This window comes from Heteronotia binoei, chromosome 7 (assembly GCF_032191835.1).
Source record: "Heteronotia binoei isolate CCM8104 ecotype False Entrance Well chromosome 7, APGP_CSIRO_Hbin_v1, whole genome shotgun sequence".
Classification (NCBI taxonomy): Eukaryota; Metazoa; Chordata; class Lepidosauria; order Squamata; family Gekkonidae; genus Heteronotia; species Heteronotia binoei.
Genome location: NC_083229.1, coordinates 63208513 through 63223913, shown reverse-complemented (window position 1 = coordinate 63223913; position 15401 = coordinate 63208513). Strand labels below are relative to the sequence as shown.

General features: G+C 42.5%; 1 pseudogene; it reads right to left on the bottom strand.

Annotated features, from left to right (window-relative positions):
* Nucleotides 1-768: 768 nt before the first annotated feature.
* The window catches only part of LOC132575528 (uncharacterized), a 55435-nt pseudogene continuing 40802 nt past the window's right edge, over nt 769-15401 (bottom strand).

Genomic DNA, 15401 nt, shown 5'->3' with positions numbered 1-15401 from the left:
AGTATGTGGTTGAATCCCTAAGATCAATTGTCTTCCTTGAACACCTGACATACTTGTAAATATTTTATTTCTGACACTACACCAGGCATCTTGTTTTACAGCCCAAATATTTTCCTCATATTCATTACTGGAAAAGCTTGAGGTGTGTTTTTCAAATTCCTCTAAATAGTGCTTGGTCCACACAGTTATCTTTTCTGCTCCAGTCAGTCTTGTAGGGTATTACTGAGACATTTCCAAAGGAAGAGGGATCAGCTATCCTACTTGATATAAGCTAGCTGTCCTTCTGTCAAACAGAGTTGGTTTCAGTTATGAGTCAATAGGAAAAGACAAGCTCCTCAAGAAAGTTTTTACATGTTAGTGCTATTCATAAATATTTTAACTCGCTTTTGCTTAATGCACAAAATGAAAAAAAACACATAAAGAGTACTTGACCTTAAACCCTTAATTGACAAAACTAGTTTAAATTCTCTCCAATGGCCAACTAATGCAGCACCATTATGAATCATAAGGAATCTTAACAGGATGCATTCCCATTGTCACAGAACTAGTTAAAGCCATTGAGGCATGACTAAATTGTTGTGACATTTTCCCAGCCCTACTATTACCTGTCAGATGGGGGAAGAAATCAAGGCGTCAGGACAAGCTTCCATATAGATGTGCTTGCTGTTGATATTAATTGATGGAAAAGTATAAGCTTGTCCATCAACAGTAACAAGCACATCTGCTCATTGTAAACAAAAAAAAAATCTTCTTATCCTTCTGTTCTCTTTAGGCTTGCTAAAGAAAAAAATATATTAAGATAATTCTATGTATGATGTCTATTGTGTTAGTCTTTGTGCTTTCTCCCTTAATTTGCTGACAAAGTGAAATGTGAAGTATTCTGTTATTCGCTTTTCTTTTTTTGTTCACAGTGGATGGAGTTATATAAAGTAGGACATAGAATTATAAAAGCTAGATGAAGCAATGCCTCTAATAGTCTTATGTAACTACAAACAGCATGAATCTGGTTTAATCCATCATATTCTTTACTGATCTTTTTTTAAAAAAAAGAAAAGAAGAGATGATCTCCTGCTTTGTCCCTTCACGTGTTAAAATTTAAAGATGTTTCCAACAGCAGAGGAGCCAAATTGTTCATTGAAAGTAGAAGAGGGCTCCCCTTGTTGGTTATTTATATGGACTGATGATATTGAGGCAAATTGCCTCATACCTGGAGTACATTACAATAAAGAATATATAATAAATAAAGAAGATCTTCTTAAAAAACTCATATCATCTGCAAATGTAACAAAACTGCCTGGGCAGGAAAAGAAACACCTTTTTAGAAATGTCATAATCACATCCTCTATGCTCTGTTTTTCTTGCCTGTGACAAGCAGGCTAACAGCAATTCCAAAGTACTGTATAAACAGCCTTGCTGATTTTTAGTTTAATTTGGAATGTCATCATTTAGATTGTATATAAGGTACAATGTAAGCTTCATGTTTGCTCTTTTGTAATCATATTAATGAAGGCAACTGTTGTCTTCTCTACAGCCTAAATTTAGCCTAAGTGGAAACATAAATAATTGGAAGATGTCTTGTTGTATGTGAAATATTTGCTGCAAAAATAAATATTTTAAAAGGATGGCAAATGGAAATGTTTTTCCAGACAAACAACATTGCCTCTGAAACATATTACATAAGAAAATCATCTTAAATGTGTATCTAAATGCATCATCTGTTTGGACAGAGTGTTCTATGTATTTATCAGCATTCAAAAATAGCTTGCCCCTTGATATTAGATAAAAAGCCAGAAAGATCACCAAAGCATTGATAAATGGTCAGAAAGGGTGTTGTGATACCAAATTTAGGTGTGGCACTTATTTTCTGTAAGCTCTGTTGGCATCTGCCATAACTCCTAGCTATCCCCTCAGTATCCTTTGGTAGAGATACTGGTTTATAATTTGGTAGAGATACTGGTTTATAATGAATACATGAAACAAAGCAGAGCTCCTTACAGTTCTGTAACACTATTTTAATTATATACAGGCACCTCTATTGCAAAAATACACTCTCACACTAGTTTCTGACCAAAAGGGAGAAAAATGCAGCCTTGGAAGGAGGAAAATATTATTCAGCTGCAACTTATTTTTAGAATTGTTGCAGAAGGGTAAAGATACGTAGTTATCACACTGACTCATTCTAGAACAAAGGTTACCAAACAGGATATTATTGATGTAAGGTAGTTTCTTTCATCATAAAAAACTAATTGTTATTTAAACAACTACTCATCCAAACAAAATTTGCAATTGTTTAAATCATTTCAGCATTTTACCTGCCATGTTACTCTCTCTCTCTCTCTCTCTCTCTCTAAATCAATGTAAGGAAAGCAAACACTGTCAAAAGTGAATTTCTTTTCACTAACAATTGAACTTCTGTTTTTTGTCTGGCAGACCAAATTATGTTCTGGAATAAATGAGATTCCAATCACATGTCCGAACAATTATTATTTTTGTACAATGTTTGTAGACTGCAGAGATAGAAAGCTAGATAAAAAGTATGGGAACAAGAGATGGTAAATAAAAAAAGAGAAATATGTAGAAAACTGAGGAGGAAATTCAATAGGACTCTATCTCTACTGAAGGGCAGAGATTGGTTAAAAACACAGAAAAAACAACAGGTAGGGGAGCAACAAATAAGAAAGCACTATACAGTTTTCTTAATTGATCACTTTATGCACAATGGAGAATACATATTTCCTCTTCCACTGCTGTCTGCTGGATCCAGCTTTTTGCTACCCCACATGCCCCTCCTATTGCTCCCAATGGTCAACAGAAATGTCTTCCACTAGCAGAAAATATGTTAGGAATAGGATCCAAGCCATGGAAATCAGCCAGCCATGCAAACCACAACCTGAAACTGGCATCTGCAGTTAGTATATTTATTGGCTGCTTTCCTCCCTAACAGGACACAAAGCAGCTTGCAACAAATTTAAATAATGAAAAGACTACAAGAACTAGAGTTATCTTGAGGTTGGTCTGAAATTTAACAGGTAAATTGCCTAGGCCACACGGCAAAAGCCCACACTAAGAGGCAAGGACTAATAGTTCCTGGCCATGCCCAAGGTACATACCTGAAACTGGAAAAGCAAAACAAAAGCACTGCTAAGATGTTACAGCTGGCAGCAGTGTTCTTCCCCATCTACCTTCCCTGCTCAACATCACAGAAAATGTATTTTCAGTCAGCCAAGAAGTACTCATGGTCTTTGTGTACAGTAAGGTTTGAATGGAAGAGAACTGGCCCTCATCCTTCTGTCCGCAGTAACTTTGTAGGAGAAAGGGAATAAAAGTGATAGTCTGAGCTTGGCCACACCTTTTGAAATGTCTTAAAGCCCTAATATGCACCAGTGAAATCTATGGTATGGAATGATTCCACAGCAAATGGGTCTGACTTTGATTCATTTTGACTTCCTGGTGGTTTCCAGTAACTGGAAGATCTGAAACAAACAGGGATGCTGAGTCCCAAAATACACAACTGAAATGCAGATAATGGCAGATTACAATGGTATTGTATATTTATCAGGGAGGAGCTGTGACTAACTGGTAGAGTATCTGTTGTGTATGCAGGACGTCTAAGGTTTAATCATGAAATCATAAGAGTTGGAAGGGGCCATACAGACCATCTAGTCCAACCCCCTGTTCTGTGCAGGATCAGCCTAAAGCAGGGGTGTCAAACTCATTTATTATGAGGGCCAGATCTGACATAAATGAGACCTTGTTGGGCTGAGCCAGGCTGTGTCGGACCAGGCCATGTGTGTACCTATATTTGATTAGGTAGCAGAAGCATAAACTTTTTAAAGGACACAAACAAACACAGCTAAAGATTATTTTTTTTTAAAAAAAACCTTAAATAAAACATACTTAAAAATTTAGCACTTGTTGCTCTTAAAGGTGCTTTCTTTGTATTTCTCCCATGGGATCCAGGGAACTGGGCACACAGGAAGCTCTGGCTCTTTCCCTCCCTCCCCACGGGACCAGGAGAGGGAGGAGCTTCAACCAATGGAGAAAATCAAGGTTTTGCTCTGTATCTCCTGTGCAAGTGAGCAAGCCTTGCAAAGCAAGTTGAGATGCAGAAGGAAACAAGAGAGAGGGAGAAGGAAGCAGACAAGAGCCAGTTGCTTGGGGCCTGATAGGAGCCCTCTGCAGGCCTGATTCGGCCCCCGGGCTGCATGTTTGACACCCCTGGCCTAAAGCATCTCCGACAAATAATCATGCAGTCTTATTTTCAAGATTTGGCCCCCAGGCCACATGTTTGACACCCATGGCCTAAAGCATCTCTGACAAATAATCGTCCAGACTCATTTTGAAGACAGTCAATGAAGTGGAGCTCACCATCTTCCTAGGCAGCTGGTTCCACCTCTGAATTACTGTGACCGTAAACAGTTTGTCCCCGAATATCCAGCTGGTACTTTTCTGCTTGTAATTTGAGCCCATTGCTTCGGGTCCTATCCTTGGCTGCCAAATGGAATAGCTCCTTGCCCTTCTCTAAATTACAGCCTTTCAAATATTTAAAGAGAGCAATTATGTTCCCCTTCAATCTCCTTTTCTCCAGACTGAACATTCCCAAGGCTCTCAACCTTTCCTCATAGAGTTCTTCCTCCAGGCCCTCTGCACCCGCTCAATTTTGTCCACATCTTTTTTGAAGTGATGCCTCCAGAACTGCACACAGTATTCCAGATGTGGCCTGACCAAGGCAGTGTACAGCAGAGCTATGATCTCCTGTAATTTTGATGCTTATAGCCCTTCTGATACAACCCAGGATTGAATTTGCCTTTTTTGCCACAGTATCACACTGACTGTTCATATTTAGTTTACAGTCCACAGTACCCCAAGAACTCTTTCGCACACACTACTACCCATAAGTGCATCCCCCATCCAGTATTTGTGTTTCACATTTTTGTGACCCAGATGTAAGACTTTGCACTTATCTTTGTTGAACTGCATCTTGTTCACAACTACCGACTTATCCAGATTATTCAGATCTTGTTGAATTTTAACTCTATCCTCATGTGTGTTTGCCACTCCTCCCAATTTGGTATTATCAGAAAAATGTATGAGCAGTCCTTCCACCCCTTCATCCAGATCATTGATTAAAATGTTAAAAAGAACCAGACTCAAAACTGAGCCCTGTGGCACCCCATTGGATACCTCCGTCCAATATGATGAAACTCCATTGACAACCACTCTTTGGGTACGGTCCTCTAACCATTTTCCTATCCACTGAACTGTCCTATAGTCCAGTCCACAGTCTTCCAGTTTGCCTATTGAAATGTCATGGGGAACCTTATCAACAGTGTTCCCACAATCCAGTAAGCTTGTTACTCAATTAAAGAAGGAAACCTGGTTGGTCTGGCTTCCTCAAATCACCAAGTTATTCTTCAGATGCTCAACTATCTTTCCAGCAACCAAAGTCAGACTAACGGGCCCGTAGTTTTCCGGTTCATCCTTCTTCTCTTTTTTAAAGATTGGGATAACATTTGCTGTCTTCAAGTCTTGTGGGACATCTCCAGTCCTCAAGGAGGTCTTGAAGATGATGGACAAAGGTTCTGCTAGTTCTTTAGAAAGTTCTTTGAGCACTCTTGGGTGCACATCATCCAGCCCAGGGGATTTGTACTCATCCAGTGCAACCAGATACCTCTCCACAATTTCTCTATCCATGTCAACAAGCCTCTCAGGCATTCTGTTAAGTCTTCCACCAACTCTAGTTGGGCTTGAATTCTTCTTCAGGGAAAAAAACTGAGGCAAAAAAGTCATTAAGCCTGTATGCTTTTTTTCCTGTCCTCCATCAGAGTTTCTCCTTTTACTCCCAACAGCGGCCCAATTGCCTCCTTTCCTTTGTGTTTGCTTCTCACATATCTGGAGAAAATTTAGCGAGAACTCCTAACAGACACAGCTCATACTGAGCTCTGATGGATGATCTGCAGTACCTGGTAACCTCCATATAATCTTCTTTAGAGGTCAATCTTTCTCTCCATTTCCTGAACATTTCCTTTTTCTCCCTTAGTTTATTCTGGAGCTCTCTGTTCATCTTGCTGGAATAGTGCGGGCTTGAGCTTGCAAAAGCTCATGATTGAGAAGAGCCTACCTTTCACTCACTGCTTTTTCTTCCAGCACCCTCCCATGGAACAACCCTCATAAAAGTTAGCCCTACAAAAATCTAAACTCCAAGTCTGGCTATAAATCTCCTTGCCCCTCTCATACCAAGAGGAATTCTAGGAGCACATGGTCACTTCCCCCTAAAGTCCCCATCACCTTCACCCCATCTATCAACTCTTCCTTGCTGGTTAATATTAAGTCTAGCATGGCCAAGCTGCTAGTGGCTTCTTCCACCATTTGAAAAACAAAATTATCAGCCGGGCAGGTCAGGAATTTGCATGTTTCTTGTTACTTCACCAAGCTTGTCTCCCAACACACATTGGGGAGGTTGAAGTCATCCATAATTATAAGGTTCTGTTGTCTGGCTACACTATTAATCTGTTCAAAGAGGGCAGCATCCAAATCCTCTCCCTGGTCAGGTGGTCTCTAGCAGACTCCAACCACAATACCCTTTGTCCTTCGTCCCCTTATTTTTACCCAAATACTTTCCACTGGACTATCAACCTTATTCTCCAGAACTTCTTGACAATCAAGCCCCCAAGATGATCTTGATATACAATGCCACTCCACCTCCTCTTCTGCTAGTAGACCTTATATGCTAGTGGACCTTATGGTTTTTCTTGAACAACTCAAAACCATCCACGACCACATTCCAGTCACGAGAATCATCCCACCAAGTCTCAGTAATCCCTACTATATCATAACCCACTGTTTGCAAGAGAAGCTCAAGCTCATCCTTCTTATTACCCACACTTTGGGCATTAGTATATAGGCACTTGTAGCCTCGTACCTTTGACTTTGTTTGACCTGTCTTCCCAAGGTGATTGTTCTTCATTATGATCCCCATGTTGATCATCACCTTCCCCTTGTGGCATCAGTTTAAAGCTCTCCTGATGAAGTTGTCCATGTTCTTTCCAAAGATTTTCTTCCCCAACCTTGAGAGGTGAAGGTCATCATATGCTAGTAGACCTCCTTTTAGAAAGTTTATCCCATGATCCCAGAATCCAAAGCACTCCTACCAGCACCACCATCGTAGCCAATGTCACTTCAAGTATGGTCAACTCCTGTTGCTTTCCTCTTCCTTTAGACCACCTGAACCCCCTGCGCTTTCAAATGCCTTCCAAGAGCTTCATCGTCATCCTTAATTTTCTCGATGGTATTCATGACTTTGTCATTCATTCACACATGGGCCATCACAAATGGGTTTTGATCAGTAGGTCTGATCAGCTTTGGCAGTCAATGTGTAATATATTGAATTCTGGCCCATGGCAAGCAACACATCTCTTGGAGAAGAGGATCAGGCCTGGACACGTGACGTTCCATACCCTTGAGCAGAGAATCCCCAATGACTACCACTTTCTGTTTCCTTCAACTTCCTCATCCCATGCCCTCTTCACTCTCTCTTCCAGGTACTCCCTTCTCCAACTAAAAGTATCACACAAAAAGGAGAAGAATTTTTGCCTGAGAACCTGGAGAGTCACTTCTAGTCAGAGTAGACAGACTGACCTTGATAGACCAATTATCTGACTCAGTATATGGCAGCTTCATGTGATCATATTAATTTTGACCTTCTATGTAATAATACTGAAGTGTTCCACCATCCACTAGGGCTATAAAAAAAACCACAATGAGTTGTACTGATTTCTCACTAGTGTTGCTCAGCCCCCAAGCTTCTGTTTTCCCCCAGTGTAAGCAATCAATTTCCCATCAGTTGCTCCATGGGCACATTTTGACATGTGGCTCCCTCTAGTTTCCATCATGGTTCCTTAATCCTTAGAAGACAGCATCACAAAATCATGAGGGGAACTGGAGGGAGCTGCTCACCGAGCAACTGGTGAGAAATTGATCACTTGCATTAGGGAAAAAAGAAGCCTGGGGTGGAGCAAAGCTAGTGAGAAATAGGTCTTGGACTTGGATGGTTTGTTGTTTTAAAAATCTGAGTCAATTTCTAGGATATCCAAATTAACATCAGTCCTGCTGAGAAATCCATTTGAAAATTATTTCCATGAGTTTCCAACACGTTTCTGGAAGCACCCATCCTGTGCTTAAACCAAAGAGAGGTTTAAGACTTACATCCATGCCTTTCCCCCGAACAGATACATGTAAGAACATAAGAACATAAGAGAAGCCATGTTAGATCAGGCCAATGGCCCATCCAGTCCAACATTCTGTGTTACACAGCGGCCAAATACACACACACACACACACACACACACACTGTGGCTAATAGCCACTGATGGACCTCTGCTCCATATTTTTATCTAACCTCCTCTTGAAGGTGGCTATGCTTGTGGCCGGCACCACCTCCTGTGGCAGTGAATTCCACATGTTAATCACCCTTTGGGTGAAGAAGTACTTCCTTGTACAACTCCACAAAGCTGTTCTTTGTCTTGTTGGGGCAAACATATAGGTCCTGATGCAGATTGGGAAGATATCACAGGGGGAAAGGCTTACCTGCCCCCACATCACAGTCCCAATTCAAATATGGATTCCAGACACTAGCTATTTAAAAAAATAAAATAATGCTTTAAAAATGAAAGAGTTATCCACATCTGTTCTAGATGCTGAACATAAAACTGCACAGAAGGAGAGCTAAGAGCCCCTCCACCCCATATGCCAGTTCCCAGCTACATCAAGTTCTCCTTTCTTTTTAAATATAGAGTCCTTATATAATATTTTAAAATTTAAATACACACACACACATATACATACACATACTTACATACATGGTATATATAAATCAAATATAATGCTTAGTTTGGTCCTTAGTTGTCTCATATGGATATAATTTTAGTTTAGGGATGTATGCTTATATATATAAATAAAACCAGTCTGAATATATAACTGAAAAACTGTTAGCCGCCCTGAGTCCATTGACTGTTAGCCACCCTGAGACCACTTGTGGAGAGAGCATGATAGAGAATAATAATAATAATAATAATAATAATAATAATAATAATGATAATAATAATAATATGCCTTATCTGTGTTTCTCAGGCGTATTTATGTCTCCAGACCTGCATGTGGGGGGGAGGGATATAAATCTAAGGAAATAAAATAAACAAACTGTACTGAGGATTTAAGGGGATATTGATTAACAGGGTCCCCAAAAATATGGAAATATTCCACCATTTTAAGGTTCCTACAACTGTTTTTCTTGTGTCTTTCTTCAAGTTTACAGGACTTCCAGGCAATGGGTGGAAGGAAGGGAGGGAGGGGGGAGGCGGGAGGCAGGTCTTTCAGACCTTAGGGTGACATGAACTGTCTGTCCAGTCATGGTACTTCTCTCAACCCTCCATGGCTTTCTGAGTATAGGCAAAAAGTCCTGCAGCTGGACTCCATTTCATGAATAGATCTTTTTTGAGTACTGCTGCAGTCTCTGCCTCAGAGTGCTGCCTGCCTGGGGAGATCTTCTTGTACTGTGCTCACCTGCTGAATATCTTCATGTCTTGTTTTCTAATTTTTTACTTCATTTAAAAAAATTATTTTAATTTTTTCTGTGTTTTTGCTTTTGTCTGGCAGGTATAGTTGGATGGGAGAGGAAGCTAGTTTCATTCTGTACTGCTCCTGGAAGGGGATCTTGGATGCTTTTGTTTTTGTTTCTAAAAACTTTTTTAAAATTTTAAAAGTGTGTTTATGGCAGGGGTTTCAAAGTTGTTACTGTTTTATAGTTATTTTTTGTGGTTTTTTGTAGGGGGGAAGGTTGCATGGAGTATTGGGTTGTTTCTGCTGTTTTCTTTTAAAAATGTAATTGTTGCAGCAGGGTCTGAAGAAAATTTCTGGTTAGGTTTTAATAACAATTGAAGATAAGGGGTGTAGGTATTTAACAAAACACAAGGTTGGGTCTGGTGAGATTCTCTGGTTTAACACTGGTTTTAAGAACATAAGAGAAGCCATGTTGGATCAGGCCAAAGGCCCATCCAGTCCAACACTCTGTGTCACACAGTGGCCAATATATGTGTGTGTGTATATATATACATACACACACACACACATATATACTGTGGCTAATAGCCACTGATGGACCTATGCTCCATATCATTATCCAATCCCTTTTTGAGGCTGGTTGTGCTTGTAGCCACCACCACCTCCTGTGGCAGTGAATTCCACATGTTAATCACCCTTTGGGTGAAGAAGTACTTCCTTTTATCCATTTTAACCTAACTGCTCAGCAATTTCATTGAATGCCCACAAGTTCTTGTAGTGTGAGAAAGGGAGAAAAGTACTTCTTTCTCCATCCCATGCATAATCTTGTAAACCTCTATCATGTCACCCCGCAGTCAATGTTTCTCCAAGCTAAAGAGCCCCAAGCTGTTCCAACCCTTTAATCATTCTAGTTGCCCTTTTCTGCACTTTTTCCAGTGCTATAATATCCTTTTTCAGATGTGGTGACCAGAATTGTACACAGTATTCCAAATGTTACTGCACCATCGGTTTATACAGGGGCATTATGATACTGGCTGATTTGTTTTCAATTCTCTTCCTAATAATTCCCAGCATGGCGTTGGCCCTTTTTATTGCAATCACACACTGTCCTGACATTTTCAGTGAGTTATCTACCATGACTCCAAGATCTCTCTGTTGGTCAGTCTCTGCCAGTTCACAACCCATCAACTTGTATTTGTAGCTGGGATTCTTGGCCCCAATGTGCATTACTTTGCACTTGGCCACATTGAACCTCATCTGCCATGTTAACGGCCACTCACCCAGCCTCAACAGATCCCTTTGGAGTGCCTCATAATCCTCTCTGGCTCTCACTAGGGGTGTGCATTCGGTTTGACCAAACCAAATCAACCGCCAAATCACCCCTGATTCAGCTGTATACGGAATTGCATACAGCTGAATCCAATTGGGGCCCATTATGCGGGAGCCGAGTATGGCTCCCCATATACTTCCGTATAGATATTTGGAAGTATACGGAATTCAATGCAGAAGGTGGGAAAGGGGCTTCTGCGGCCTCAGGGGAGCTGCTTGCCTCCTTTCCCACCTTTGGTAGCCTTTTCCCACCTCTCCCATAGCCTCCCTGGGATTTATTTATTTATTTATTTATTTAGTGGACTTATATCCCGCCCTTCTCACCGAAGTGTCTCAGGGCGGATCAGGGAGGGGGGGAGGGGAAAGAGGAGCCCAGGCAGCCAATCCAAAGCATGCATTTGCAAAATGCATTGCACATGCATGCTTTGCAGGACTGTTGTGTAGCTGATCCCCCAGCCATCAGCAACATTGCTGTTCTTTTGATCTTTTGCTTACTTGGGTATCCAAGTAAGCACTGTTGTCTGGCCAATCACAGAGCAGTGCTATTTTTTGAAACTGTAGGGCCAGAGAACCTTTTTAAGGAGTCTGCCTGGCTGGACTCCTCCATTGCTGCTGTGTTGGTGTGTGTTGGTGTGTGAGAGAGATTGTGCTGTGCTGGCCCTTGGCCTCAGCTGCTGCTGCTCTCTCTCAGCCTTACCAGACTTGCCTGGAGTAGAGAAGACATTTAAGGCAAGACAGTCTTGGGGTTCTTGTTTTTATTTTAGTTGGTAAAAGGACTTTTTAGGACTCAGAGTCCATTTACTTATCCAGATTTGGGTGATGGGTAGCTTATTTGGGGTTAGGGTTAGGGGGCTCTGCTGGGAAAGGGGGCCTGGGATGGGTTTTTTTTGCCAATTTGCCCATATCTTACTTGAGTGAGAGGACTTTTAAAAGTACAGTGTCCTTTTACTTTTCCTGATTTGGGTGGCTTTGATTTCTTGGGGTTAGGGTGAAGGGGTTTTTTTGGGAGGTAGGGGTTGGTAAAGTTCCTGTATTGTTAAAAGTTAAGTTTTTTACTGTTTTAAAAGGATTCTGTGTTTGATTTGTTGCTGCTGTGTTGTGCTGCTGTTGTTCCTTTTCTCTTCTGGTTCTGGTTCTTGGGGAGGGGGCTGTTGGGCCTAATTTTCATTGTTTAAAAGGCCACTTTTTTAACAGTTGAGTTTCTTGGCCTTCTCCTGTTGTCCCTTTTCCTGGTTCTGTTTTTTTTGGGGGGGGAAGCTGGCACCTGGGTCAGAGACCCAGAACCAGCAGGCTTGTTGTGCTTGGCCAGCTCTCCCCATGTTGTTTGGAGCAGGGCTGGAGAGCTGGCATCTGTAGATTGTGTGTTCTGTGGCAGGGAAGCTAACACCTAAGTGAGAGACCCAGAACCAGCAGGCTTGTTGTGCTTGGCCAGCTCTTCCCGTGTTGTTTGGGGCAGGGCTGGAGAGCTGGCATCTGTAGATTGTGTGTTCTGTGGCAGGGAAGCTGGCACCTGAGTGAGAGACCCAGAACCAGCAGGCTTGTTGTGCTTGGTCACCTCTCCCTGTGTGGTTTGGGGGCAGGGCTGGAGAGCTGGCATTTGTAGATTGTGTGTTCTGTGGCAGGGAAGCTAGCACCTGGGTGAGAGACCCAGAGCCAGCATGCTTGTTGTGCTTGGCCAGCTCTTCCCGTGTTGTTTGGGGCAGGGTTGGAGAGCTGGCATCTGTAGATTGTGTGTTCTGTGGCAGGGAAGCTAGCACCTGGGTGAGAGACCCAGAGCCAGCATGCTTGTTGTGCTTGGCCAGCTCTCCCCGCATTCTTTGGGGCAGGGCTGGAGAGCTGGCATCTGGTTTTGCTACAGCCAGGTCTGCAGAGCAGACCTTGAGCAGATTGTGTTTTGTGTGGCAGGGTTCATAGAGAGATGTATATAGTGCATTTGGGTCCTATAGAGATTCTCTGGTGTGAAGTTAGGTTTGGCTTTGGGTGCCCCAGGAATTGGACCCCCTGGCCCAATCTTTTTGGGACTTGGGGGGTTTGTAGGGGAGAGTCCTCTGCAGGTCCCCTGAAAATTTGGGGGCTCTCCCTCAAACCCCCTCTCCTCCAGGTGGCTTCAAATATACCCTATTTGCCATTTATTTCAGTGGCCCATAGGGTATAATGGGGCTGTATATTCGGAAATAGCCGCGCATCTACCGTATATGCGGCTATTCTGACTACGGAATTCAGAAATATATGGGATTCCATATTTTTTTCCCCCGTATACTTCCGAATCCATGTACTACCGATTTTTTTTTTTTTTTTGCACATCCCTAGTTCTCACCACCCTGAACAATTTAGCGTCATCTAAAACTTGGCCATTTCATTGCTTACTCCCAACTCCAGATCATTAATGAACAAGTTAAAGAGCATGGAACCCAGTACTGAGCCCTGTGGCACCCCAATGCTTACCGTCCTCCACTGTGAAGACTGCCCATTTATACTCACTCTCTGCTTCCTATTAATTAGCCAGTTTTCGATCCACAAGAGGACCTGTACTTTTACGCCATGACTCTCGTGCTTACTAAGGAGCCTTTGATGAGGAACTTTATTAAAAGCTTTTTGGAAGTCAAGGTAAACAACATCTATTGGGTCCCCTTTGTCCACATGTTTGTTCACCCCCTCAAAGAACTGTAACAGGTTAGTGAGCCAAGATCTTCCCTTACAGAACCCATGCTGAGTCTTCCTCAGTAACTCGTGTTCATCAATGTGCCTACTCAGTCTGTCCTTGATAATGGTTTCTACCAACTTTCCCAGTATTGAAGTCAGACTGACTGGCCTGTAATTTCCCAGATCTCCTCTGGAACCCTTTTTAAAGATGGGGGTGACATTTGCTACCTTCCAGTCCTCAGGAATGGAGGCAGATTTCAATGAAACATTACATATTTTTGTCAGGAGATCCAGAAGTTCAACTTTTTCTTTCAGAACTCTTGGATGTATGCCATCTGGACCTGGTGACTTATTAGTTTTTAATTTGTCAATCAGTTGTAGGACCTCCTCTCTTGTCACCTCAATTTGACTCAGGTCTTTCAACACCCCTTCCAAAATTAGTGGTTCTGGAGCGGGCAAACACTTCTCATCTTCCACAGTGAAGATGGAGGCAAAAAATGCATTCAGCTTCTCAGCCATTTCCCTATTCTCCTTCAGTAATCCTTTTACCCCTTGGTCACTGCTGCCCTGGCTGGTTTTCTGCTTCTATTATATTTGAAGAAATTGTTATTGTTGGTCTTTATGTTTTTTGCAATATGCTCCTCATAGTCCCTTTTTGCCTGCCTGATCACAGTCTTGCCTTTGATTTGCCACAGCCTGTGTTCCCTTTTATTAATCTCACTTGGACTAGCTTTCCATCACTTAAAGAAGTCCTTCTTACCTTTTACAGCTTCCATTACTTTGTTTGTTAACCATGCAGGCCTTCTCTTATACCTGTTTGTGCCTTTCCTAACTTGTGGTATATATTTTATCTGCGCTTCTAGGATTGTACTTCTAAATAGCCTCCAAGCTTCCCCAAGGGTTTTGACCGTACTTACCTTTCCTTTCAGTTTCCTCTTCACATGCCTCCTCATCTCAGAGAATTTACCCCTTTTAAAGTTAAACATGGTTGTGCTGGTCTTTTGGGGCATCTCCCTATTTATACAAATGGTGAAATCAATAACATTATGGTAACTGCTCCCAAGCAGTGCAGTCACTTTTACATCTCTCACCAAGTCTTGGGCATTACTTAGGACCAAATGCAGGATCGCCCCACCCCTGGTAGGTTCTGTGACCTTCTGCTCCATAGCACAGTCATTGACAGCATCTAGAAACTCAATCTCTTTCTCTCGACCTGAACATATATTGACCCAATCAATCTGCGGGTCGTTAAAATCTTATGCTTGCGGACTGCAGCGTAGCTGCTAGGCTGCATGAGCAGAGTTTGCTTCCCTGGATGGGAAGAGTCAGGGGGCGCCCGTTTAAGCACGCAGAGAAAAAGGCGGGATCTGACAGTCTAACTGTCAGATCTGCACTCCTCGTCAGCTCCTTCATCTTGGCAGACGATTGGCTAAGGCTGAGGCTTTTCTTTTGTTTTTGGTTGGACGTCGGGATTTGCTGGGGCAGTCGACTGGGCAGCGGTGGGTGAAGCGTTGGCCGGAGCAACAGTTTCGGCTGTAGCGTCGGCTGCGGTGCTGTGGGCTGGCAGCACCATCGGAGGCGTTGGAGGATGTTGCGTTCTCCTTCATGTTGACTGAGTCTGCCTGCGATTTGGGGTCTGCTGGGGCAGGGGTTGTGGAGCCCAGGGGTTGGTCTTTCCCCTTTTAATTTTTGAGGGTGTGGGCCTGTGGGGCAACCTGGTTTTTTTTATTATTGCCCTTGAGGTTGGCAGGCGACCATTTTGGAGAGTCTCCCCCCCCCATTTTTCTCCTACTGGAGACATTGGTGTGCAGCAGAAGCTTTTGTGGCCATTTTGAGTTCCCTTTCTTCTTCCAGGGGAAAGCCATTTTAGA